A 20097-nucleotide genomic window follows, 5' to 3' on the forward strand; every position below is an offset into this window, starting at 1 on the left:
GTCTCCAATAACAAATATATTCTGAGTCGAGCATGATTCTATTTGCCCACCTCTGTCTGCAGCTTCCAGCTCTGTTGATCTTATCTGTCCAGCTGCCTGAAGAGTGTCCTTGGCCTTTTTACTCCCCTTCTTTCTTTTGAATCTTCTATGACCTCTTCATTATCTGATTCCCCCGTCTCATCCGGCACTCCATCCTTCTGTACAAAATCTCAGAAGTCTAAGCATGGTCTTTCCACTAGTCAAATTAGTAGCTTTATATAATCTACCATCTTTATAGACGATCAAGGTAGCAGGAAAAGCCCGAGTATATTGCTGGTTCTTCCCCTCCAGGACTTTTGTAATTTCCTTCATCTGTGCTCTTTTATCCAATGTCTCTGATGAAAGATCCAAGAGAGGCCAGATCTTTTTACATGCCAAGGTAAGGTCTTTTATTTTCCGAAGCTGATTATACACCTACAAATGCTTATAATATTTGGTAAACTGTTCTTCTATTTCTCTTTGTTTGATATAAGTTTTCCCATCTTCTTCTATTCTGTTGATGTATTGTTTTTGTTTCTTTTTTGCTACCTTCCAAGCTAACTATCTGCCTATCTTGTTGGCATTCTCAAAGTGTTGTTGCTTTATATATTTGAGTTTTTTCTCTATTTCTTCTAGCTGTATAGTATTCATTTGTTTTTTTAGTATATCTAGCTGTAGTTGTATTTTTTATCTTTGGGGTTTCTCTTTAGTTTTGTTTCCATTTCTACGATTTCCTTTTCTAACTGTTTCGACTCTACTTTCCTTCTTTTCATTCTTATGGTATTTTGCTGTATGAGAAGCCCTCTCATGTAGGTCTTACTCGCATCCCAGATTACATCCATCGATGTATCCTTTTCTGTGCTGAGTCTAAAGTATTCCTCCAATATTCTGCTTTTTTTTCTTTTGATCTTCTTGCCCTTTTATAAGGTTATCATTTAATCGCCATCTAAATATCTTATTTCTGTTTCCTGAGTTTTTTATTGTTATTTCTATTGAGGCATGATTGGAATTTATTCTTGGTAATATTCTTGATTTGGTCACCTTCATCACTAAGTCTTTTGTCTCTGATGCAATGTCTATTCGAGATCATGACTTGTGTCTTTCAGAGAAGAATGTGTAATCTCTCATCTTTATGGTGATGTCTCCAAATGTAGCATAGACAAAATTCCTCCTTAAGTATTTTGAAATTTCTTGGACGTTCTTCCATTAAGTTACCTTAGTCCTTTTAGTTTTATTTGTTCTGTCTAAACCTCCATCCAGTACCCCACGGAAGTCTCCCGATATGACTAGTTCATCATACTGTTGTTCCATTATTTTTATGTGTAGTTGGTTAATGAATTTGGTCTTTGTCCCATTTTGTGCATAAATATTGCAGAGTAATATTTTCTTGCCACCCATTCTAAACTAATTTCCAACATTCTACTCTCTTGATCTTTGAACACTTGCATAGGTGGAATTTTCTCCTTTACATATGTTACTACACCTCTTTTTTTCTGCGCTCAGTGCATAATATGTTTTCCCTAAGTTTTTCTGTGTTAGATGTGTAACATGTTTATGATGTGTGTTTCTTGTAAAGAAATGACATCATGCAGTCCTTTCTTAAGTTGATGCCATAACTTCTTTCTTTTATTTGGGCTTTTCAATCCATTCACTTTGTTTGAGAATATTTTAATTCTCTGTGTAATTTTCTTCATCTGTTTCTTTGTCACTATCAGCGTATGCCACTGCCATATCCGTTACTTCTGAGTAGTCTTTGGGGGACCTTACTTTTAATCTGTACTTTTGTCTTCCCCAGGTTTCTTCTTGGTTATAGTATTCCATCGATTCATAGTCTTTTTTGTCTTTTTGTTGGGTCTCTTTTCTTGTCCTGGTTTCCCTTTCCACCCCTGAGGTATTTGTCATAGAATGTGTTGTGTTCAGATGTCAGCCAATATTTGGTGCCCTTCCAAGTTACCATTAATCCCCCTCTTTGTTCCCATTTGAATCTTATGTTCTTACTCTTTAGTACATCTGTTAAGAAGAAACATTTTTGTCTTCTTTCTAGCACAGTTGTTGGATCTTCTTTTAATATAGCTATTTTATTACCCTTGTAGAATATTGGTATTTTGGCATTTTCTTTTAGAATATCGTCCCTAATACTTTTCCTTCCAAATACGACAATAACGGTATATTGTAGCATCTAGCGTAGTTTGTTTGTACTCTAAGAACTCTATCAATGTTGCCTTCTGTCTTTTCTCATGTTCTTAGTTCCTCCTTGCTTCTCCTCTTCTTAATATTGTTTTAGTTTTAATTGCTGCAGTTTCGCTATTCTCTCTCCTTCACCATTGTAACACTTCCATGTTGTGCTGTTCCCATCCCTCTGGTCCCGTCACATCACTTCCACCCCCTCTCTCGCCCTTCCTGTTTCACCAGACAGCTTGTTCTTTGTTTATTTACTTTATTAACTTGTTTTCAAAGCTCTTTAAGTAAGTGATGAAGTGAATGGAGTGTCTTTCTGCTTCCCCCAAGCCCCCTAACGAAACAAACCTTCATCAGAGGTAGGTTGCAGCATTGGCTTTTGCCACTCCTCTTTACTCCCCTGGCTTTCTCTCTCGCAGTTCCTTCTTTCTCAACACCTCTACTGCTCTTGGTCTCTTTCTTGTTTTGTTTTGTCATTTCTTCCCTCTAGCTTCTTTAGTTTTAAAATAGTGGCTGGTGCTCTATATCCAGCTTCAGCTGGGCATCCTTTGCTTCAGCCTGCACCCTGTGGAGGTTAGGCTGCTCGCATTAGTTCAGTCCCTTGGACAGGAATGACCTTGCTATCCACAGCCTGCTGTCCCTTTGTGTTTGGCATCACAGCGGCCTCAGTCCACCACTGAGGGGAGCCCATCTTGTTGATGGGAAGCTTCCCACCGGAGTGGGAATCATCTATCAGACAGATGGCAAGCTATTTAATCTCAGCAGCCTGAAAACCAAAACCAAGGTCACCACAACATCTATTATAGAACTCCAATATGCCGATGACATTGTAGTCTGTGTGCATTCAGAAGAAGACCTACAAGCCACTCTCAACACCTTTGAAGAAGCATATGAGAAGCTCAGCCTCTCATTGAACATCGAGAAAACCAAAGTGCTCTTCCAACAGGCACCAGCCAATCCCTCTGCATGGCCAGAAATACAGCTTAATGGGGTAACGTTAGAAAATGTTGACCATTTCCGCTCCCTTGGCAGCCACCTTTTCACAAAAGTCAACATTGAGACTGAAATACAAACCCTGCCTGAGCTCTGCGAGTGCAGCTTTCTTCAGAATGAATCAGAGAGTGTTTGAGGATCTGGACATCTGTAGGGAGACCAAGGTGCTTGTTTATAAAGTTATTCCTCCTCCCAACCCTGTTATACACCTGCGAAACGTGGACTGTCTACAGACGTCACACTCAATGAAGCCTTCTGTCAGGAGCTGACCAAACAGGCACAAAGAAGAGATATAGTAGTCCTAGGCGATTTCAACTTTCCTGATATCTGCTGGAAAACGAACTCCGCCAAGAGTACAGAGTCCAACAAATTCCTCACTTGCCTTGCAGACAATTTTATGGTCCAGAAGGTAGAAAAGGCAATAGGGGGATTGGCTACTCTTGATCTCATCTTAACAAATGTGGAAGACCTGATCAATGCAGTTGAAGTGGTCGGATCCTTAGGGGCAAGCGACCATGTGCTCCTACAGTTCGCAATACAAAGGAAGTCTGAAACTAAGACAAGTCAAACCTGCATTGTGGACTCTAGGAAAGCTGACTTCCAAAAAATGAAAGGAAATACTGAGCGGCATTCCATGGACGCCAATACTAAAAGACAAGGAAGTTAAGGATGGATGGAAGATTTTTAAAAGTGAAATACTCAAGGCGCAAATGCAAACAGTGCCAGTAAAGAAAAAAAACAAGACAAGTGCAAAGCCAGAATGGATGTTCAAAGAATTTCTAACTGGGCTAAGACTCAAAAGAGACATGCACAAGAAGTGGAAAAAGGGAGAAATCACCAAAGAAGAATTCAAACGAATAACCGACAAGTGTAGGGAAAAGGTTTGTAAGACTGAAGTGCAAAACTAACTCAGGCTTGCCAGAGACATTAAAAACAACAAAAAGGGCTTCTTTGCTTACATCAGTAGGAAAAGGAATAACAAGGAGGCAATAGGGCCTCTGCGAGGAGAAGATGGGGTGATGTGACAAGGGACAGGGAAATTTACTTATTTATTTATTTACAGCATTTTTACCCTGCCTTTCTCACCTGAGGGGACTCAAGGCGGCTTACAATAAACAGGCAAAAATTCATTGTCTGCAAAAAGCACATTAAACAACAATTCAAATAATAACAACATTGCAGAATAAAAACACATTATACAAGATTTAAAACATACCCAAGTTAAAATCCATTTGTCCAAAATCCTTAAGTAGGCAGAACTACTTAATGCCTTCTTTGCCTCGGTCTTCTCACAATAAGAAATCCGTCTTCAACCTCAGCAACATGGAATGGATGAAGGATTAGGGGAAATCCAACCCCAAATAAGGAAACAAGTTGTCCAGGAACACCTGGCGCTCTAAACGAATTCAAGTCCCCAGGGCTGGATCAACTACACCCAAGAGTATTGAAGGAACTAGCGGAAGTTATTTCAGAACCACTAGCAATAATCTTTGAGAGTTTTGGAGAACGGGAGAAGTGACAGCAGATTGGAGGAGAGCGAATGTGGTCCTTATCTTCAAGAAGGGAAAAAAAGAATGACCCAGTGTCCGGTCAGCTTCACGTCGATACCAGGCAAGATTCTGGAAAAGATCATTAAGGAAGTGGTCTGCGAACACTTAGAAACAAATGCAGGCATCGCTAATAGTCAACACAGATTTACCAAAACAAGTCATGCCAGACTAATCTGATCTCTTTTTTCGATAGAGTTACAAGCTGGGTTGATACAGGGAACGCAGACTAACTCAACCAGAGAAGTCAGCTATAGCAGAGCACTTGATGAACCAACCTGGACACAGTATATTATTTGAGAAAATCTGGCTCCCAGTATAAAAAAATTCTAAAATCAGAAAAGTAAACAAGGCACAACACTCTAAAAACAGAGGAATTCCAGACATGCATCAATCAGAGGCAGCTAACGACTCAGAACAAGGGATTCCCCCAGGCAGGAAGAAGCCAAGAGATGAAGCTATTCAATGCTAAATAAGGTGATTAATTACAACATTCACACTCGCCTCCAACTGACAAGAGTTCTTCTCCCACCCTGAAACTTCCACAGATATATAATCCTTCCTTGCTTAGTTTCTCCATATACCTCACAACCTCTGAGGATGCCTGCCATAGATGTGGGCGAAATATCAGGAGAGAATGCTTCTGGAACATGGCCATACAGCCCGAAAAAAACACAACAACCCTACTGCAGAATTCTCAAATCTTAGCAGGGGTCATCCAGTCCTATCCTCTTCTTCTATACAGGAACACCCAGACAAAACTTTCTCAACAGATAGCCAGCAATTCAACCTCTGCCTAAAAACTTCCAGAGAAGAGGACTCTACTGAACTCCCAAGAAGCAACAAATTCCACATTTTTACCATTAGGAAGTTCTTCCTATTATGACGTTTCTCCTGCATCTTTGGCTGGCATCTTCAGAGGTTCTGTTGGCAGTGAAGCAGTGGGGGGTATATATTAGGTATGTCCAAAAAATTGTTTTGAATCTTATATGGGAATTGTATGGGATTGTTCTCGCTTTTTGAGACGCATTCCGATACGTTGTCTCACGGCGCAACCGGCAATGTAATTTGAACCATCGTTGGCCCATTCTCTAATTGTCTCTTAATATTTCGTTAATTTTTTCCCCCCATTTTTTTAAAAAATATATATTTTAAAATATTTTTAAATTTTTTTGTTTCTGCAACCTACCTTGAATGGGAGCTTAGCGCAGCCTAACATGGCTGCCGCTCCCCGGCCAATCAGAAGCTTCCATGATGGACGCAAAGGTGGGGACTAGGGTCCTCTGTGTTCACGTGGAAGATTGGCATAAAAGCCTGTTGCGTAGCCCGGGCGAGCCATTCTGGGATGGGTTTTGCGCTGAGAGGGTGGTGGTCTGCAAATGGAGAGCAAGCAAGCCTGTCTTGAGGGAGAAAGGGTGAAGGGGTCCGTTCTGGTTGTTCTGACAGAGGGGTTTGGGTTTGGGTTAGGTTTTTGTTGCTGGTTCCTTCTCTTGGGAGTGACTGAGTGTGTTAATTTTGGGTAATTGAAGGCATTGGCTTGAGGGTTGTGGGATTACACAGCCGGAGACACCATTGATTTCCAGAGTTCTTATGAATATAGCAAGGGAATTTATAGTTTTCAAAGTATCACTATCTTGCCACTCCTGGCCAGGGCATTGCTTGGCGTCTGCTCCATTTCTAATTGAAGGCATTGGCTTGAGGGTTGTGGGATCACACAGCCAGAGACACCATTGATTTCCAGAGTTCTTGCTTACAAATATAGCAAGGGAATTTATAGTTTTCAAAGTTTCTTTGCACTCCTCCCCGGGGCATTGCTTGGCGTCGTCACTGCTCCATTTCTAATTGAAGGCAAGGCTTTGCCTTTCAGGCTTGTGGGATCACATAGCTGGAGACACCATTGATTTCCAGAGTTCTGGTTACAAAATAGCAAGAGAATTTATAGTTTTCAAAGTTTCTTTGCACTCCTCCCCGGGGCATCACTTGGCATCATCACTGCTCCATTTCTAATTGAAGGCAAGGCATTGCTTTTCAGGCTTGTGGGATCACATAGCCAGAGACACTATTGATTTCCAGTGTCCTTATTACCAAACAATATTACAAAGGATATCTCTGTTTCAAAAATTACTTTGCACAAACTAAGGAATTTCAGATAGGACAACTGCGAGAGCATAGCAATGAAGCATTCGTGGGGAACAGGTTCGTCCCGTAAGAGTCTTGGGAGAGCCATTGCCTCGGGCAGAGGAATGGGGGGTGGCCACAAGGCGGAAACAATCTGCAAGATCCTTGACGACATGATGGCGGCCTGGACACCAAGGTGTCCGGAGACCATGAGGACGGGGTTCATGGTCACTGATGCGGGGAAAAACATGATTAGAGCAGTTGAAAGCGCCGACTTCACCAACGTTACATGTATGGCACACTTGCTCCACAACACCGTCAAGGATGCTTTCAAGAGCACTGAGGAGCAGCAACAGGCCTCCAACACTGGCGCACACATCACTCAGCTAATTGAACGCTGCCGCAAGATCGCCGGGTTTTTCCATTGCAGCGTGAAGGCAGCCCGAGAGATAAGGGACAGGCAGAAATTGGAGAGGCTACCGCAACACAAGCTGCTACTGGACATATCCACCTGGTGGAATTCCACCTACAAGATGCTTGCACAAATGGTGGAGCAGCAGAAGGCAGTCCATGGAATCTCCCTTTCCTTGGTTGCGTCTATTGGCAAGCTGGTGCCGAGCAAGCAAGAGTGGGACACCATCTCCCAGCTGGTGGAAGTTCTGAGACTGTTTAAGGAAGCAACAGAGACTCTTTTGGCACAGGGGGCCCTTCTCAGCCAGGGAGTGCCTCTGGTCTTGGCCCTAAAGTGGCGCCTCGATGTGCTGGGAGGAGGTCAAACACTCGACTCCCTGGCCAGCAACCTAACACCGCATGTCCAGGAGGTCGTGAGAAAGCTGACCAACGGTGGCCGGCCCCACTGGGCAGTGAGACTCGGGCCCCCATGTCTGTAGCTGTCCCAAAGGCTACACACCCTGCCCCCCATATTATTAAATAGGTGTGGGGGTTGTGGTGTGGGGCCAGCCAATGGTGGCTGGCTCCCCTGGGCAGTGGGACCCGAGCCACCCCTTTTCCTGGCTGCCCCAAGAAAACCACCCCCAGGCACCACTTTTTATTAGATAGGGGCGGGGTGTGTGGTGTGGGGCCGGCCAATGGTGGCCGGTCCCCCAAGGGAGTGGGACATGAGCTCCGCCCCACCCTGCTTATTTTTAGATAGGAGCGGGGAGGGGGTTTTCCAGTGTCTGCAAATGTCCACCATTTTCGCAGATTTCTGGCCACAGAAACAAAGATAGACAAGTAGAAGAGGGGACTTTCACAGTGAAAAGAACCCAATTGAACAGGAAATAAGACTTTCAAACCAGGAACAGTTTTCTTCAAATATTAAAAAATAGTTTATTATAAAAAGTTATGAAAATTCGCCATAAATCATAGGAGACAGAAAACATTCTGCAATTTGTTGAGCAAAGAGTGTTGAATGTGTTATCCCACTGTACGAAATTTGATGAGGATAGCTCAAGGAATGATGGTGGGAGAGCCCTGTAAAAGTCCCCCCCAGGTTCCTTTTTTTTTTGCGAGTGTGCATGCGCATCTGCCATTTTAAAAACTTTTAGAATCATTACGAATTTTTGGAAATATCCGAAATTTTTGGGTGAAAAATTCGGAAATACTTTCTATATAGAAGCGCCAGCGCCCCCTACTTTAGAAACGAGAATTGAAACCTTTTTTCATCGATCGGACATGCCTACTGATCACAGTTTCCCAAAGCAGTTACTCTACTCCCAACTCAAGAATGGGAAACATAATGTTGGTGGAAAGGAAAAGAGATTTAAAAATGGGCTTAAAGCTAACCTTAAAAACTGACATAGACACAGAGAACTGGGAAGCCCTGGCCCTTGAGTGCTCTAGCTGGAGGTCAGCTGTGACCAACAGTGCTGTGGAATTTGAAGAGGCACAAATAGAGGGCGAAAGGGAGACACATGCCAAGAGGAAGGGGTGTCAAGCCAACCTGGAAACTAATGCTTTTACTGTGGAAGAACATGCGGGTCAAGAATAGGGCACTACAGTCACCTACGTACCCACCACCAGAACACTAAACCTGGAAGACAATCATCCTCGGACAATGAGGGATCGCCTAAGAAGAAGAAGAAGATGATGGCAGTGTGGACTCAGATAACCCAGTTCAAAGCAGATATTGTGGGATTTTCTGCCTTGATATTATGGGTTATATGGCTGTGTGAAAGGATGCCCAGATTATCTTTTTATCCCAGATTATCTGGCAGTGTAGACTCATATAATCCAGTTCAAAGCAGATAATCTGGGATCAGATCCTGGGATATAGGACAGCATAGAAAGGCCCTGCCACACAGCCATATAACCAAGAATATAAGAAAGATAATTCACAATATCTACTTTGAACTGGGTTATCTGAGTCCACACTGCCATATAATTCAGTCCAATGTGGGATTTTATTCAGCTGTGTGGAAGGGACCTTTGTGGAAGGGCCCTGAGTCTCCACTGGCATGTAATCTGGGATAAGCAGATAACCTGGGATCAAATCCAGGGATAAATAATAATAACTTTAATAAATAATAACTTTATTTATAACCCAACCCTGTCTCCCCAAAGGGACTCAGGGCAGTCTCCAATAAAGGATGGCAAACATTCAGTGCCATAAAACAATACAAAATGAACACATAGCTCTATGAACAAAACAACAATAACAAATTATAACAACTACTCACAAAGTTTAAATCTATATATATAAAAGAGTGATGGCATCACGGCGATGGACAAAACAACAAATCTACAGCCCCCCCAAACTCGAAAATTGGCAACGCAATCCATCATCCCCGCCTCCAGTAAGATACAACACAAACAAACAAAAAACACAATCACAACACCAAAAAAACACAACAGGCGATGTGCGCATGCGCACAAACACAATCCTCCCAACTCTTCCCCCGCGTGCGCGTGCACACACAAAACCGTCCCCCCTCCCTCCCCCTCTATCGCCGCCTCCACCGCCGAAGCCAGAGACTCGCCAGGAGAAGGCACATCTCCGCCTCACGAGGCTGAGCTCCCCATCCTCGAATTGGGAGTTCCACTCCAAAACACCCGGAGGGCCTATGCTGGCCCGCCCCTGGCCTCACATCTCGCCTGGGAAACAAAAAAGGCTACTTTCCCCCTCCCTCAGTACCTTCCCGGTGTTTCGCGCCAACAATGTTACCTCCGCTTGAGGCGCTTGGGAAAGCGAGTCCTGCCTCTCTCTGTGTGTGTGGAGGTTCCTTTCCCACCCCTTTTCCTTCCTCTCGGCCCTGCAGCGGCGGATGAGCGCCCCATCGCCCGCCTTCCCGGCCCCGTTCTCCCCCTCCTCCTCCTCGCCGCTGCTCAGGCCTCCTCCTATCCTCCTCCGCGGGAAGAACATGGAGGCCGGCACCGGGAAGCGCGAGGCGGGGAGGAAGCCGCTACGCCCCAGGCCTGCGCCTCCACCGGAGCCCGCTCTTCCCTGGCCTACCAGGCCTGCCAACCCACCACCACACCGGCGCCGCCTTCGGTAGGAGAGGGAGGGCCGGGATGGAGGGGCAAAGGAGAAGGGCAGACCTTACCCCACCACGCCTCCCGCCTGGCCCCTGAGCAGGTACAGAGCGCCTTCTTCTCCTCTTCTCTTATTTATTTACCCTTTTCCAGTGCCCGGGGATGACGCAAACGCCTTCCTTACAAAATTATAAATATACAGTAGAATCTCACTTATCCAACATAAACATCCCTGCACAACATTGCATAACTGAATCTCTTGGATAATAAGAACAGATTCAGGAAAACCCAATTAAACATCAAATTAGGTAATCGTTATACAAATTAGCCACCAAAACATCATGTTATACAACAAATTTGACAGAAAAAGTATCACAATTTAAAACACTGACTACAAAAAAATTGACTACTAAAACGCACACTACGTTGGATAATCCAGAACATTGCATTACCAAATGTTGGATAACTGAGATTCTATTGTAAGATGAAATAATTACTGTGGTACAATAATGCACAACAATATAATCTCTAAAATCAGAACACTCAATAAAGAACAACACTCTGAAAACAGGGAAATTCGACACAGGAAACAATCAGGGCCAGCTAACACCTCCCAACAAAGTATACCCATCACCAAAGTCTGCCAAATCCTCTGTTCTCTGACGCCCACAGACACTAGAAGCACATAAAATATCACAAACAACACCACTCTGAAAACAAGGGAATTCCACAAGGAAACAATCAGGGCCAGCTAACACCTCCCAACAAAGTATTCCCATCATCAAAGTCTGGCAAATCCTCTTTTCTGACGCCCACAGACACTAGAAGCACATAAAATATCACAAACAACACCACTCTGAAAACAAGGGAATTCCAGACAAGAAACAATCAGGGCCAGCTAACACCTCCCAACAAAGTATTCCCATCATCAAAGTCTGGCAATTCCTCTGTTTTCTCAGGACCACAGACAGTAGAAGCACATAAAATATCGCAAACAACACCTCTCTGAAAACAAGGGAATTCCACACGGGAAACAATCAGGGCCAGCTAACACCTCCCAACAAAAAATTCACTCAGGGAGGAAACAGCCAGGCTTTAAAGCTACAAGGCCATTACATGCTAATCATTTTTCCTCATTCCAGCATTCATACTTGCCTCCAACAGACAAAAACAATCAAAAATTTTGTATATTCACAACCTTTAGGAAATAATATCCCCTGATGGTGCAGCGTGTTAAAGCGCTGAGCTGCTAAACTTCTGGACTGAAAGGCCACAGGTTTGAATTGGGGGAGCGGAGAGAGCCCCCACTGTTAGCTCCAGCTTCTGCCAACCCAGAAGTTCGAAAACATGCAAATGTGAGTGCATCAATAGGTACTGCTCTGGCGGGAAGGTAACGCCACTCCATGCAGTCATCCCACATGACCTTGGAGGAGTCTACGGACAACGCCGGCTCTTCGGCTTAGAAATGGAGATGAGCACCAACCTCCAGAGTCAGACATGACTGGACTTAATGTCAGGGGAAACCTTTACCCTTGCCCTTAACTACCACCAATTCCTCAATACTTTATTTCCCAGACCACCAGACTTCGCCACAGCAACGCGTGGCCGGGCACAGCTAGTAATTAAATAAAACATATTGATTTTGCCAACATAGTGAGAAATATGGGGAATTGTAGTCCAACAGTCTTTGGCAGGCCACATACTTTTGGATTACAGTATGAACACATATAATAAAGCAATTGATACAAATAATTGAAAAGCGGTAAATGCAATAACACAATATATTGAAAATGATTTCATTACATATCAGAGTAATTGTCAACCTTAGCAACTAGTGAGTGTGGTATAATGGTCTGATCATTGTTTGTGTCAGCATGGAGTAATGGTTTGAGTGTTGGACTACAGCTCTAGAGACCGGGGTTCAGATCCCCTGTCAGCTCTGGCAACCCGCTGGTAAACCTTGGGCAAGCCCGCTCTGAACAAATCTTTCCAAGAAAATCTGTGATAGGTTCATCTTAGGGTCACCATAAATCGGTAATAACATGAAGACAAACATCAGAATGACAGGCAATTAGGAAAATCAGGAAAATGCCTGAGCAAACAAGCCTTTAGTTGGTTAAAGTTACAGCCATGTCCCAACACCGAGAGCCGGTCTAATTGTGAGTAGCACAAGTAGCAATTTATTCATTACTTCATATATACTGTGCAAGCAATTGCTTATATTGGGGCACAAGTTAAGTGGCAAGATGCTGTAACCTAGAAGGGCAATATAAGGAATAATGCATTGCACAGCAAAGTATAACCGACAGCTTCTTAAGGATGTACTTAAATGTTACTCTACAAATCACTGACTCAGTGCTATTCACCTGCATTTCCCAGCACCTGCAAATAACACTAGAAAAATATCTCTCCAGAGCAATAGTCAGAGAAGCTAAAGAAACAGCAGAGTCTGTGATGATTGGTGTTTAGAAATGTCCATATATGCAGCCACATGTATGCAACACAACTGTGTGGGTGCAAAAATATCGTAAGTGGCCATACATACACATAGATATCCACTCCTCCAATAAATAATAATAATAATAATAATATAAAATAAATGCTGGTCATACTCTTTAAGCAGATTTACAGGTCCCACAACCCCTGAAAGCTGTCCACCCCAGAATGCAACATCCTGATACGATCACAATCTTTTTGTGTGTTTTTTATTTATAATATTTATTAAAACATTTGTTATACATCATTTTTATACAGCAGACCATAATATTCAATATTCAATACAATCTACAATACATTTTTGCATCTACTGTTATTTTCACACTTATATATATATTATCCTTTTTTTGTGTTGCCATAACTAGATAGGTTGATAATTTCATGACTGCATGCTTATATACATCATTGCTATACCCACCCAATTTCTCTTGCTAATTGATAGTTCCTATAGGATATAGATTGCATGGAAGAAAATATCTGGAAGCTTTAGATTTTTTATGATATAGGCAGTCCCCAAGTTATGAACAATATAGGTTGGTTGTGTACGGTAAAAGTAAAGGTTTCCCCTTGACATTAAGTCTAGTCGTGTCCGATTCTGGGGGTTGGTGCTCATCTCTATTTTTAAGCCAGCGTTATCCGTAGACACCTCCAAGGTCATGTGGCCAGCATGACTGCATAGAGTGCTATTACCTTCCCACAAAAGAAGTATTTATTGATCTACTCACATTTGCATGTTTTCGAACTGCTAGGTTAGCAGAAGCTGGGACTAACAGCAGGAGCTCTGTTGGGGATTGGGGATGATAGATGGAAGCTCTTATGTGTGCTCGTGAGCCCAGAGACGCTCTGCAGAATGATGCACCACTCAGCTCTGCAGAACAAATAACACAGGAACTTTTACTGAATCTAAAAGATCAACAGAACAATACAATAGTCCCTCTGTTTGCTTACAGAAATCAGCAGTTTATAAGCAATCCTTTCTTTAGTCCATGAATCTGCTTCAGTGAATATCAGCAGCAAACAAGGCCCCAGAAATAGTCAGGCCTCTCTGAGTACAGAGCCATCTTCTTTCCAGCCAGTACTCAGAAGACTCATACACACAGAAAAACCTGTTCAAATTAGTTCTCCGGCAGCAGGATAGCAACAGTTACAAAACCAATTCCCAGGTCCTTGCAAACTCAGCCAATCGGCTCCATGCATTTGATTTCCCAGTTAACATATATAGAGTATCTTTGCATACCATGACAAGCTCACCCCGCTCCCCGGATTCAAACCGCCAACATTTCAGTCAGCAAGTTCAGCAGCTCAGCAGTTTAACCTGCTGTGGAAACAAGGATTGCTAAGAAAGCTTCAGTGGAGACACCCTTTCCCCATGATAACTCTTCCAGGAGTGAATTTCCCTTCTGAGGGGTAGATTTTTCTCACTTTCTGTTGTCTCATCCCCATTTTTAACTATACGTCATATGTAAGTTGGATGTTTGTAACTTGGGGGTTGCCTGTATTAGTGTTTATTTGCACATCTCAAAGTTAAGCATGGCCTTAGTTTTTAGACCCTAAGCCATATCAGCCCCAACCAATATGGCAAATGGTGAGGCATTATGGAAGTTGCAGTCCTAAACTTCTGAACGAGACTAGGCTGGGGATGGTTAATTTAGGGCAACTAATTATTTAACAAATAATAAAATTGTTGCCATGAAATGTCTTCAGATAGAAGCAGCTCCACACACAATATTTTCCAGAGCTTTCAAAACTTTGGTCTGTGCCTTTGCTTTTGAGTCTCTCAAAAAAACAGGTTGAGGAAGATAACTTTTCCATACAGACCCTCCACCAAAAAACACAATTGTGACAATCAGAAGTAGAACCCCAGTCACAAGTCTTCGTTGCAGTGTCACTTGCTAGCGGGAGTGGGATGGAAATGTTACCCCAATCACCCGCTGAATGGAGCTCCATTTCTTGGGGTAGATCTTGAATTAGATTGAAAGAGGGAGGCTGGACCAGGAAACGATCCTTAGTCATGCATGCATAACTAAATATGCAAAGTAGAATTCCTGCCTGCTTCTATATTTATTTAAAAATATTCAAAACATATTCCACTCTTCTCACCTCCAAGGGGACTCAGGATGGAGCACAACATATATACGGCAAACATTAAATACCGGAACATAAAATAAACTATAAATATATATAACTGCTAAAATCAGTTATCTTCACATGAAAACAATTATTTAAAACCATCATAAAACAGCCTATAGCACAGCACTTAACACATTCTATCCTGTGATTACTGGCATTTAAATCGTCAACCCAGTGTCATCACTAGGGGAGTACAGACTGCACCGGGTGACATTATCAGAGGTGGTGGCACCAAAATGACAGTATAAAATTGTTATACAGTATTTCAGTATAATTTTTGAATCAAAATATCCCTGCAGCTAATATTTTCCAAAAAACCAGATTACATATACTTACAAGACAAAAATACTTACTGTATGTAATTTGCTATTTGAATCCTCTAATCCACATGCGCTCTGGTCAGAGCTGTTAATATGGCCCAATTACAGTCAGGCTTTGAATCACATGGTCTTGTCTGCATGTTCTACAAGCATACACTCTTTTGTGTCACTGCTGTTTTTTTTTTTTTAATAGTTGTTGATTTTGTCAAATTTGAGCTACAATATTTTAGTCTGCTCCAGGAGGAGGCAATGGGTGACGCCAACCTTAGTGATGCCATGAACCCAAATTCGTGGAAAACATTTCCCTTGTTTTCATTGATTATTCCCCCTCCCCACTTCCTATGTCATAAATGAGGGTTGTTTGGACAACGAAGACATGGGTGGGGAGAATTAGAGGAAAACAAGGGGAAATTGTTTTCCTCCTTCAACCCACCCTCCTCCCCCATAAAATGGACTATCCTTCCATCTCAAGTGCCCCCTTGTAGCTTCCTCCCAGATCATGGAACAGTAGCATTTTATGTTATACAGTGACAGAATATTGAAAGCCCAGATAATTAGTGGAGAAATCAAAGATCTAGAGTAATTGTATGCATTATTTACAATCATTTAGAGCTCTGCTGCCACCATAATCATCAAACTGACATTTGAGTGACAGAGGCAGGATGGTGTTGTCCGTTGCAAAGGCTGTGTTATTGCTTTTCCCCTCTTCAATTGGCCTGAATGTTTGTCAGACAGAGAAGCATTTGCATGCATCAGTGATGTTAATCACCTATAAAATGTGCATTAACACAATGCAACTGGTTATAGACAAGACATAGGCTAAAATCAAATGGTATTATAACATGCACAATATTAAAATAACTATTTGCCATATGACCGTTGTGACCGTTTCTAGGAGACCAGAGTTAGAAGCAAAGGTGCATTCACACTTTAGAATTAACACAGTTTAGTACCCGTAGCTGCCATGGCTCAATGTTATGGAATCCTGTGAGTTATAGTTTTATAGTCTTTAGTCTATATTGCCAAAGAGTGCTGCTGCTTCACCAAATTACAACTCCCATTAATTCTACAGTGTAAATCCACCCGCAGTTACATTATCTCAGTTTCAGAGGAATGCAATAGCAAACTTCCTTAAGATAAATCTTGTCAAGAAGATTCTATGATAACATCGCCATATGTCAATTTGAAGAGAGAGTATTTTTGCCATATATTGGGTGGAAAAAGACATTAAAAAAACCCAAAATGTTACAATGCAAAGTTGTATAGCATCTTGAGTATGCCCCATATAGACAAGCAACATCTTATCAAGCAAAACTGGCTACTGTTTTTCTTATGGCTGGAGGCAGAATATTGCCACCATGCCAGCATCTCAAGAAATGGCCTCTCAAGTGTGAAATAAAAAGGATTCAGTGAATCAAATTGTTTTCACATCTAGTGTGCTCATTGGCTGCTGTTTAGAAATATAAACATGAACATGTCACTGAAAAAAGGAAACAGACACATTCTTCTTTCACTGGCTTAGTCTCAGCAGTGAATGCCAGTTTCTTGAAAATTATGTCTGAGAACAATGCTATATTTATAGGGATCAGAATGAGCTTGTGCAAAAACTCAATTTCCTACACCCTTTGCTAGGTTAAAATAAAAACAATGTGCAGATAGTGCCATTATATGATTTTAGCACTAGATGGCTGTGAGCATGCATCTATTAAGTCTTAGTAATGTACTGTGGCTATTTTGTTCTCAGTGGACAGAGATAAAAATATATTTATTAGCTTTCAGGTCAGTATGCCCTATAAGAAAGGGAGAAAGGCTCTCTTCGGATATTTGCAGCAAATTTACTATTAGAAGTTCTCAGATGTAGAGGCTCAAGTGTAAATTGATGCCCATGGTCATCAATTGGTTCCATCCCCCATGTCACCATCTAGTTATAATTGGGGAACCACAGGATTTCCTTGTTCAAATTACCTGGCAAATTGAAAATGTGAGGATAATGATGAATAAAATTTTGCAGATGGCCCCTGAAGTAGATTTAAATACAACACAAGGCTCATTAGTTATAACCTATTCTAGAAAAACCTGGCTTTTGTTTTTGGTAAAGAATTTTTTTAGCATCTCAGAATGCCAGCAGGGAATATAAAATTGTGAGGAAATAATAAGATGAGATAAGGAGGAATCATCAGGTTGTAATTTCATACAGCCTGTTGCACCCCAAGCCTGGAAACTCCGATGACCACAGCACCACATAAGAGTTCAGAGTATAAGCAAACAGTTTATTGTAAAAACACATAAAAATATAGAAAAAATCAGGAATAATAATAGAAGATGGATGACCCAGGAAAGGGTCAGCAATAGGTGATAACCAGGCAATAATCCAAACGTCTCATGCAAATTCCAAGGTAATATAGTCCAGGAATAACCAGAAAGTCACAGAAAAGTATAAATCCACAAGCACAGGAATATGTAGTTAAAATTTGAACAAGAATACAAAACAAAAACATAGAAAGCTTCCAGGATACTTGAATGCAAAACCAAGGCTTGATTTGAAACAAGAACCAGAGAACTCAGGCCTAGCTTCTTCCTTGAAATGCTACGTTGCCTGAACTGACTCTTAGGTAAACAACTTGCCAATTAATAACACCCATGAAGTCATTTTGTTTCCCCTGAATTCTCTCCCCAACTTTCCCATGCAGGTGCTCAGACCGGAGCTGCCTATTTTGTGCTCTAATCTGTAACCGAAGACTTTTGTTGACCTCCATTGATCCAGGTGTTTTTTCCTCAGAGCCTTCTATATCACTTGGATCCCCACCCAATTCTCTATCGAATGGTGAAGTTGTCTGGCTTCTCTACCTGACCTTGAAGTCCTGCACTGCCTGAGTCAGGAGCTTCCCAGAAAGAACCATCATTTCTCTGACTTGAATCTTACTCACTTTGTGCCTCAGGAAATCCCACAAGAAATCCCAAAATTCTCTATAAACCATCAGTGAACCCATCAGCCTTGGGCTGTACTACAATAATGTCTTCTGCATAAAAGGATATAGTCTGTCTGTCTTTCTTTCTTTCTCTTTTTCTCTCACTCCTTTATTTTTACAAATAAATAAATCACATCACTCAAAGGTTAGTTTAGTTTCCATGGAAAGGCAGTAGAAATGTTGTGACATAAGGATGTTATATCCAACAAATACATTAGAGCACCTTTGTTGTGTTAATGAAATGTTATTGAAATGCAGTCAACGCTACTACAATAATACAGTAGAGTCTCACTTATCCAACATTCTGGATTATCCAACACATTTTTGTAGTCAATGTTTTCAATATATCATGATATTTTGATGCTAAATTCATAAATACAGTAATTACAACATAACATTACTGCGTATTGAACTACTTTTTCTGTCAAATTTGTTGTATAACATGATGTTTTGATGTTTAATTTGTAAAATCGTAAATTAATTTGATGTTTAATAGTCTTTTCCTTAATCCCTCCTTATTATCCAACATATTTGCTTATCCAACGTTCTGCCGGCCCATTTATGTTGGATAAGTGAGACTCTACTGTATTATTGAAATGTAGCTGCTGCTGAAACTTTACACGAGCCATCCAGCTAACAGTCCATTCCTGATCCGAATCTTTTGAATATGTTTACTTTTAAAAGTTTGATTCAAAGCATATCTTACCATGTTAAATTGAGATGGTGGGCAACTCACTATTCCACATACTACCCTTCAACACATTAAGAATATAGAGCAGAATCCTTTGGTTCCTACTGAAACCAGTGAAACCTTTGTTGTGATCGTGTCCGACTGTTACATGGAGATCTAAGTTTCAATAAATTAGTCTAGATCGGATCTTGAAAAAGGTTAGCATTTTACACAAGAATCTCCCAGGCAGCACAACCACTAATCATACTAGCTGGAAGATTCTAGGAGCTGTAAACTCTGGTCAAGATTGCTGGAACAACTTTCTTCAAGCATTCTCTAGTAATGTTTATCTATGATCTTGTTGTTTCCTGTATGAATGTTCTGGTATGCAGCTTCCTTTACTCTATGGTTCCTGAGAAGATATAAAAGGGCCTGCAGACCACATGCTCTCATCTCTCTGTACCTTTGACTATGTGACCTGTTGATAGCTGTTTTTTTATAAAAGAGATTCCCTGGCCGGATGGCACAAGTAACCATCTCAAAAATATCTGAAACTGGACTAATAAATTTGTACATGTGTATGCTGAACACACGAAGGTTGTGAGTAAACCAAATATGTTATTTTTATCCAACTCTACTTCATTTTTGTCTTTTGAGTGCATGATATAAAACAAGTTGTTTTATGGGAGAGTATATAGGCACTGAAAAACACTTCTAAAGCTCTGCTGTTTTTATGGACTGGCAAATCTCTGTTTTCTTAATAGATCAGAGATAAAAGACTATTCAGTCTAACAACTGAAACCATTGTCTTGAATAATTATATCTGGTTGTATACCACAAAAGAAGATTCTACTCTAAAAGGTTTTTGGTTCTTCTCTGAAAAGTCATGCTTTTCCGAAAAGTTGTGATCTCCAAAATGTGTTTTTCCAAAAGATTACAAATGCATTTTCCAAAAAATGATCCATCTCTTAATATTAAGTGACCTAAACCAGGTTCTCAGTACATACTATGTAACAGATACACACACTATGCAAGCTGAGTGGCTGCAGTCTACTGTGGCATTTTTCTGCAGGGAAAACAGCATCTAAAAAGACATTTGTGTCAATGTGAAAGCAAAATCAAACTGAAAGGGCTTTTGTAGTGAATATCCTCAGTGACACAGTGGGTTGCGCTGTTAGCCCCAGCTA

This window comes from Anolis carolinensis, chromosome 5, assembly GCF_035594765.1.
Source record: "Anolis carolinensis isolate JA03-04 chromosome 5, rAnoCar3.1.pri, whole genome shotgun sequence".
Taxonomy (NCBI): domain Eukaryota; kingdom Metazoa; phylum Chordata; class Lepidosauria; order Squamata; family Dactyloidae; genus Anolis; species Anolis carolinensis.